The 8239-nt window shown below is 51.9% G+C and overlaps 1 long non-coding RNA gene across 1 annotated transcript; it reads right to left on the reverse strand.

The window, feature by feature from the left end:
• Positions 1–3260: 3260 nt before the first annotated feature.
• On the reverse strand, positions 3261–5525 carry LOC123609717. Its single transcript, XR_006717927.1, has 3 exons — positions 5363–5525; positions 5053–5142; positions 3261–3362 (listed from the first exon to the last, which is right to left on the reverse strand). It is a non-coding gene; the product is annotated as an uncharacterized LOC123609717 (long non-coding RNA).
• Between the last annotated feature and the right edge of the window lie 2714 nt (positions 5526–8239).

Consider the following 8239-nt stretch of genomic DNA (forward strand, 5'->3'; position numbering starts at 1 on the left):
TCAACCTCAATAAAATCGTAAACAAAAACAATGAAAAGGAAAAGGAAAGAGAGACTTGGAGGATATGTCCATAAAGCCTAACATTTGTGTAATAGAAATTTCACAGAAAGAGAAAAAAAACAGAAAATGGAAGAAAGATTATAAAAGAATTAAAGAAAATACACCTCAGAATTAAGGATATGATTTTCCAGACTGAAGAGGCCCACTGGGCACTCAGCACAATAAATGGCAAAAAAAAAAAAAAAAAAAAAAAAAAAAATCCACATCAATACACATCAGCATGGAATTTCAGAGCACTGGAGGAGAATGGGGGAGGGGGACAATCCTAAAAGCCCCAAGAGCAAGAGAAAAAAACCAAAACTCATCATCAGTGGATTGGAAATATAAATGGCATCAGGCTTCTCAAAAGTAAGGGAAGATGTTGGAAGGAATGTTCCAGTAAAAAGGATAAACTCAGAAAGAGAAAGGAAATTCAGGAGAGAGCACGTCCAACACCAAGTGGAAGCCAAGGGCATGCCCAAGAAGATGGCGAGGAGAAATCACAGAAGGTTGTGCATCAGGCTTACAGGGAAACCAGCACATCAGGAAGATGCCTGGCAGGTCTGGGGTGTCTCAAGGGAATGATCCAATGGATGACTTCATGTGTTTGAAACTCCGAAATGAATTTTACACTTTTGGTAGAGAGTTTAGAAATTAATCCATGGTGAATATGCAGAAAATAAAATAAATGAAAATAAGGCAAGTTGGGATATAATCAAAAATTATACTGAAAGAGTGCCTGGATAGTGCAGTCGGTTAAATGTCCGACTTCAGCTCAGGTCATGATCTCACCGTTCATGGGGTCGAGCCCCGCATTGGGCTCTGCGCTGACCGTGCAGAGCCTGCTTGGGATTCTCTCTCTCCTCTCTCTGCCCCTCCCAATGTATGCTCTCTCTCTCTCTCTGTCTCTCTCTCTCTCAAAATAAATAAATTAGTAGGTAATATCAAAATCTGGAAAATGAGCAAATAACAGTATAAGATTTGTTTCTTATCTTCCACAAGTAGAGACATAAATATCAGAATAAACAGATAAGAGATGTTCCTTCAGAGGAATGGGACCTGGGCGCACAGGGGTACAGTGTGAGACTGCTTTGGATTTTCAAGTCTGGTACAATTATTTGCCTTTTCATTTTTTTATTTACTTTTTTTACTGAAGTATAGTTGGCATACTTTTTAAAACCGACATCTAGGGGCGCCTGGGTGGCTCAGTCGGTTAAGCGTCCGACTTCAGCCAGGTCACGATCTCGCGGTCCGTGAGTTCGAGCCCCGCGTCAGGCTCTGGGCTGATGGCTCAGAGCCTGGAGCCTGTTTCCGATTCTGTGTCTCCCTCTCTCTCTGCCCCTCCCCCGTTCATGCTCTGTCTCTCTCTGTCCCCCCAAAAAATAAATAAACGTTGAAAAAAAATTAAAAAAAAAAATAAATAAGTAAATAAAAATAAAACCGACATCTAGGGGACATACCATTATTTTCCTTTTTAAACAACAGCAATCATGACACATGTCAAATTACTTAGAAAAGTGTTTAAAACTGTTTCTTCACAACCAGGTGCCTCTTTTTTTTTTATTGTTCATAGCAGCTTTATTCACAACAGCCCCAAATGCGAAAGAACCCAAATGTCCATGAACAGTGGAATGGATGAATAAATTACTCGTTCTGCCTTTTAATTCATTGCCATACTGCCCCTCCAGGAAGACGCTATCAGTTATGTCCTTCCCTTTTCCCTACACATCTCCAGCCCGGAATATGATCATATTTATTTTAATCTTCTTTGAACTAACAGGCAAAGCATGGGGTCTTGCTTCATTTCTCATTTCTTTGATTATCAGCCATTTTGGACACATGTTCATACATATCATTCATTCGTTCCTTATTCTGTAATGAATGATGTGTTCGTAGCCTTAGCCCTTTTAAAATGGAAACATCTGCCTGATTCTTACTTATTTAAGAGAAAGATGTTTGGGCACTAAAGCTATTGACCCTTTCATCTGACATATAGGATGGAAACACTTTTCATTCATGGTTGTATACTTTTAAAATTTGCGTCATTTTTGGAAACAGCAAATATTACATTTGTATGTGGTATGAACGAAGGATATTTCCCATATCGGGAAGAACAGGAACCGAAGCTGGCTGCAGTGGGCATTGGTGGCCGGGAGACCAGCTGAACCATGAGCTGGCAGAGAAACAGGTAACCCAGGAGAGGAGGGAGAGGCACAGGTTAGGGGGAGGGTGCCTACCAGTTGGGTTTGGTCCACTGGGTGGAAGAGGGGCAGCCTGGATGCCCAGGAAGAGTCTCACAGGTGGTGGGTTCTTGCTTTGTGGACATGGTGTTGGAGAAGGCAATGGGGGGGGGGGTCCTCAGCTCTGGGGTGAGAGGTGCCGCCACAGTGGTAGATTCAGGTGCTGGGAGGTGTCTTCCGGAAACACAGGAATGGCCTTTTCTTGGAGGCCCCAGGTCTCAGTGGTCATGGAGGATCAGGAGGAGGTGGGGGGACTGTAGGCTCAGTGGGGAGTGCTCAAGGGCCCTGGGGTCTTGGTGGGGCCAGGGGCAGCCACTTCTGCTACTCCCACAATGCCGGCGGAGACCTGAGAAGCAGGGAAGGGGGTTCAGAAACACACTCACCGTCTATTCCGTGCCTCCTTCATCTGTCCTGCTTCCGGCCCCACCCCCTGTCCATTCCTGAAGTCTCCCCTTGTCACCAGGCCCTCATCTTCTTCTCCCTGCCCATGCTTTCCCCTTCAGGACAGAATGATACAAAGTCCTGGGATGGGAGTTCTAGAGCATGAGCTAAGGGCTCAAGGGTTAGGACGACCCTTAGAAGGGACTTCGGGGTGTGTAGGTCTTGTCGCTGACGGAGGTGATGTCTGATGGAGGTGATGAATACCTGTGTGTGTGTGTGTGTGTGTGTGTGTGTGCGCGCGTGTGCATGTGTCTGGTACATCAGCGTGGTTAGGGGAGGATGCCTGAGACCAGCCTCAAAACTGGGCAACCCAGCTGCTGTGGGTAGACATGACCCCAAGGGCCTGAGTTTGAATGTCAGAGAAGACGGTGGCTTATAACAACCAAATGAGTTCACAGAGACAGACGAGGTGAAAGAAACATTTAAATTGATACAAGTTACAATTGATAACAATGCCACCTGTGTGACTCCTGGCTACTTCTGTCCTACAGCACCTCTCTCCCAGGAGACAAGCTTTCCCCTGCCCCACTGGCCCCACTCACCTGGGCTCTGTAGGTCAGAAACAGGAGGAGGGCTGTCAAAGCCATGATCTTGGTCACGAGGAGTCCACACAACAGCACCACGAAAGTGCTGTCAGGCAGGCTGTAGGAGAAGGGAGAAGGAGGAGGGGAGGATCCAGGCTGGGGAGAGCAGCCCCTGAACTCAGCATGGGGCTGGAGCCTGTTTATGGGCCAGACGCAACCCCAGCTCACTGGGGTGAGCCACAGGGACTGCCTGGAACAGAATCCTGAGAACGCAGGAACCTCGGGTGCAGGGAGAGGTTAGCCAGGAAATAAGCAATGATCAAAGTTCTCGTTTCTCTGGGTGATGCTATCAGGGCATGCCACATCTCCAATGAACAGGGAGAAGGCCATTGGTCCCGAAGGAAAAGCAGAGGGAGAGAGCGCCCACAACTATAGCCGGCACCCAGAGGTGCCCATGGAGAATCTCTAAGCCCCAAAGGAGCACTGGACCGGGAGACAGAAGGCCTGGATCTTAGTTCTGCTTTGGGCCTGAAGTAGCTGAGTAACTCTGGACAGGCCTCATTCTTCTTGCCTGTGAATCAGCACTAATGGAAGATGTTGCATTCTGATATGTAGCTATTTCTGCTCCATCATGGGGGAAGTTTAGAGTCATTCCTTCACCCTTGGGGTGAGACCTGAGACCTTGGGACCCCTTTCAGACGTCTAGGTCCCCCTGGTCTCCTGAATCAGAGCCCGTACGAGTCACCAGCTTCCCAGCCCCCTCCCTTCAGGTGGGACCCCAGATCTACCAGTCCTCAGAGCCATTGATGAAGGTTGAAATGGTTGTCACTAGAAAAGTAAGTGTGATTGATGCCCACAGAGAAGGCAGCGGCAGCCTAGAGTCCCCAGAGGGAGAGGGGTCAGCCCCCAAAGCCTGAGAGGAAGAGGGGGAGGGGCCAGAGCCAGCCTCCAGGGTCCCTCAGGCCAGGGCTGACTGGGCTAGGGAGCTAGGGAGCTTCCCAGAGCTAGTAGAAAGAGACAAGCAGGGGCTAGGGGAGGCCTGGGCTGAGAGAGAAGCCTAATACTGGGTCCCCAAACCCCCAAGAGCAGGGAGAGTCAGGAGCCCTCCTGTGGAAAAGGCACAAGCCACTTGTCCCAAAGGCATGGCCCTTTCACCATCAGAGTCTCAAGACACTTCTGGTCTGAACCAAGGTCCTGAGCAACCAGCTCAGGTCTGGCCTGGGAGAGACCTAGGCCACAGGACCCCACACAGACACCCCGTGCCTATACAGGGTGGCCAGTTTTGGGGGTCGGTGGCTGAGGTTGGGTCTGAGCCATTGTGTGGACAAGGGCTCTGTGCCCAGTGGGCCCCAAATTGTCTTATACCTGCTGAGACAGGACACCCAAGGATGGAGGCAATGGCCTGAATATGGGGACTAGGGACTTAACTGCCCGTAGTCAGTATGGAAGGGAGCAGGGAGCTGGTGGGATCTGGGGAAGGAAGCGAGGGAAGGAGGTGAGCGGTTTCATTTCCCCCACCAGACACCCCAGGCAGGCCCCTCCCCTCTCTGCAAAAAGCTCACTTGAAGCCACCACCAAACTGATGTTTTTGAGGATAGTGATGCTTTTCATAGGACCTCTGTCTATTCCACACCAGTACGCTCCTGAACTTTTCTTCGTGATCTCTGTTACGATGACACGAAAGAAGCCAGCAGCAGGGTTGTCCCAGATGAAATGTGGAGGGCTTTGGGCCATTACCTGGGGACTGGTGCTGGTGACTAACTTCAAGCAATAACCGGGTTTCGACCAGGTTTTGTTCTGATGCTCACCTAGCAGGGGGGCGGATGGGCATTTCACAGAGAGTACCTGGTCCTGTATGGCCCACACCAACTCATCCTTCTGGCTCTGCACCCAGGAGCCTAGGAAACAAGTCCTCAGGTGAGGCTAGGGAATGGGACACAGCCACACTCACAGCAAGAGCCCAGATGGCCCTCCAGCCCCAGCACCACACTGCCACCCTGTCCCGCCATCCCACAGTCCACTGCACACCTCTCCTCACCAACCTCCCTTCCTCCTTCCCTCCCTCCCTCCCTCTCTCACCCTGTCCCCCTGGAGCCACCTCCTCCCCCTGTCCCTTACCTGAGGCCAGCAGCAGCAGGACCAGCCACAGGTGTAGGGCCTCCCAGGTCATATCGCCCTCTCCCTGTGCTAGGGTGTATGGAGGAAGGGGTGTGCAGGGTGGCTACAGCATGGAGAGACCCAGGAGCCAGGTCTGACCGTGCCCAGATGTCCCAGCACATTGAATACAAGATTGAGAAAGGAAAGGTCTTGATTGGGTAAGTATGAGGCCTGCAGGGCGGGTTCTGTGGGCAGTGAGAAGGTGGGGGCCTCGTAGGGGAACCTCCAGCCACTGAGGGAGGGGGGATCCCTGCTTCAGCCTCGCTCAGCTCAGCCGGATGGCCCAGACACTGTGGCTGTTGCTGGCTCCCCCTGCCCACCCCACACCCCACACCCCACCTAGCACTTACAGGGGAAGCTAGGTAAATAAGAGACCATCCCACTTCTTACAATCTCTGTTCCTTTCCCTTCATCCTTTGAAACACCTGACTTTATCCACCCACCTCCCACAAGCCAGGGAAGAACTGGCCGAAGGCAGGTAGGGACTATTAGAGGCCGCACCAGCCCTTAAGTACCTGTGGTCCCCAGGGAGAGCAGAGAGGCCCTGCCTGGCCTGCAGGGCATGGTTGAAACCCAGGCACACCTACAGGTAGACTCCTCACAGCCCCTGAGATCCATCGTGACAAATAGGAGCCATAGGAAAAGGTCCCCAGGCAGTCCAACCCCAAGGCAACTCCCCCGACTATCACGCACCCTTCTCACACACCCCAAAGGTCAGCTCCAACAACTATGGCACCGTATTAAACGCCCAAATGCCAAATCCCACATGATGTCGCGTTTAGTGGTCTCTTTGGTGGGCAGGTTTGTAGGAAGATCACCGGGACTCCACATGATATTGGATAGAAAGCACATTTCCCATCTACACTGTCATAAACAGTGACTGCTGTGGTGGAAATAAGCGTGAAGCAATCAGCTAGAGCTACTAAGATTTTATAGAAGTTGGACCTGGGCTGGGTGCGCCCCCAGGCACCTGAACCATCCACCTCTGACCGTGATCCCAGGGGGGCAACAGTCGAGACACCGGGCGGCGGACCCCCGACTCCCTCCTGGACTCACAGCACCCTGACTGTCTCCCTTGGTGCAGGAGGCTTGTCAGATCCGAGTTTTTAATCAGTGCCCTTTGGACAAACTTTGCACAGGTGCTAGGAGGGAATGTCTGAGTAGTGGGAGTCCGGATCGTGAGGGAAATCTGCGTTTTCCATTCTGAGGCGTTACCCAGCAGGTACAAGGAGAGAGGGGAGGGGATTTCAGTTTTATGGAATCAAAGCAAGGGGAAAAGGGACTTGAGGAAAAAGAGCAAAAACAGATTTGCGACGTCGGGTTTCCAAAGCCTGGTCACGAGAGTATTTAACTCTGGAGTTCCCAAACTTGTCTGCACCTTAGAATCACCGGGGGCTCCTGAAAAAACTGTCAAAGTCCAAGCCACCACCAGACCAAGGAACCTAGCCCAGTGGGGGTGCGCCCAGGCATCAGTGTCCATGAGGCTGCTCGCGTGACCTCAGTGTGTAGACAAGTCTGGGGACCAGGGATCTAATTTAATTTCCACAAAATCCTTGGGAAGCAGTCGCTACCCCATTTCACCATAGGGAAATTGAGTCCCGAGGAATCTTGGTGATTTCCTTAAGGTTCCCTGGTGAATTGGCATCGCTGAGCTCCTTCTGCAGCCAGTGCCACCTACCCTGGCCCCCCTCACTTCCCCCTCCTCCCCTCACCACCCCCCCTCCCGCCCCCCCAAGACAGGAAGCACATTAGGAGTTGGGCCGTCCTGCAGCGCCACCGAAGTCAGGGGAGAGCTTAGCGGAGACGGACGGGCTACCCTGCCCCCTGCTGGCTGGAGAGCGCCATTACCACATATGACATTCTAGAGTCTTCCCTTTCCCCCTCCCTGCACTGCCCCAAGGTCACCTTCCTCTTACACTGCCTTCCCCGTGGCCCTCAGCCCTTCTAACCTGCTTTGCTGTGAGACAAGGAGATCCCCCCCTTCGCAGCAGACAGGGAGCAAGTGGAGGGTGGCGTCACCATTTCTCTGAGCTGGGGGCTCCGCACCAGTGTCTGAGTCGGGGGTCTTAGATTCCCCGAGGATGCAGACAGTGCACAGCATCTGGGCCTTCAGACCTGGCCCGGCCGGAGCGCAGTGGGATCCCCAGGGATGAAAACAGCAGAGACAGGACCCCAAATCAATCTCTGGCCCCCAATCCTGGAAAGGTCACCTCTTCAGAGGTACATGTCTCTCTCTCCCAGGAGGAGCCTTGGCCACAGGGCTGTGTGGGAACTGGGCTCTGGGAGGTGGCCAGGAAGTGTGGGACTAGGGTTTGCTGTCAATGAATGGCGCTGTCGGTGGCCCTGGTAGAGGAAATAGCCTTGGGTGGCCCCGGTTACCTCTGGAATCCCACTCTGTTGACCATCTAGGGAGAACCTGCCTTCTTCCTCCAAACCCAAGATTCAGGACATGAGAAGAAACTGGGAGAACCACAATAGTCCCAGGAGAGGTAAGGAAAGGCAACTCCGCCTGCCTAGTCCTCCCTCCCAGCATGGCTGCAGGGACACAGGGACTTGTCGAGCACAAGAAGCCAGAGGCACCATAAGAATGTCCTGAAGGGAAGGGACGGAGCAGCAAGGAACTGAAAGCACTTTCATTCCCAGGACAGAAGGCCGCCGGGCTGCTCGTTCTCTCCAGAAGGACATCATACGGGCACCAGGCCTGGGATAAGAATGTTTTGTCTGGTGCCAGACGTACTCATGACCCAGTATGGAATACCCTGCAGGTGCACGGCCTGTCAAGATGCCAAATACTACGTTGTATGTGCTTGCTGTTATCAAACAATTTGCAAAAAATAA

Source organism: Leopardus geoffroyi, chromosome B2 (genome assembly GCF_018350155.1).
Source record: "Leopardus geoffroyi isolate Oge1 chromosome B2, O.geoffroyi_Oge1_pat1.0, whole genome shotgun sequence".
NCBI classification, from domain to species: domain Eukaryota; kingdom Metazoa; phylum Chordata; class Mammalia; order Carnivora; family Felidae; genus Leopardus; species Leopardus geoffroyi.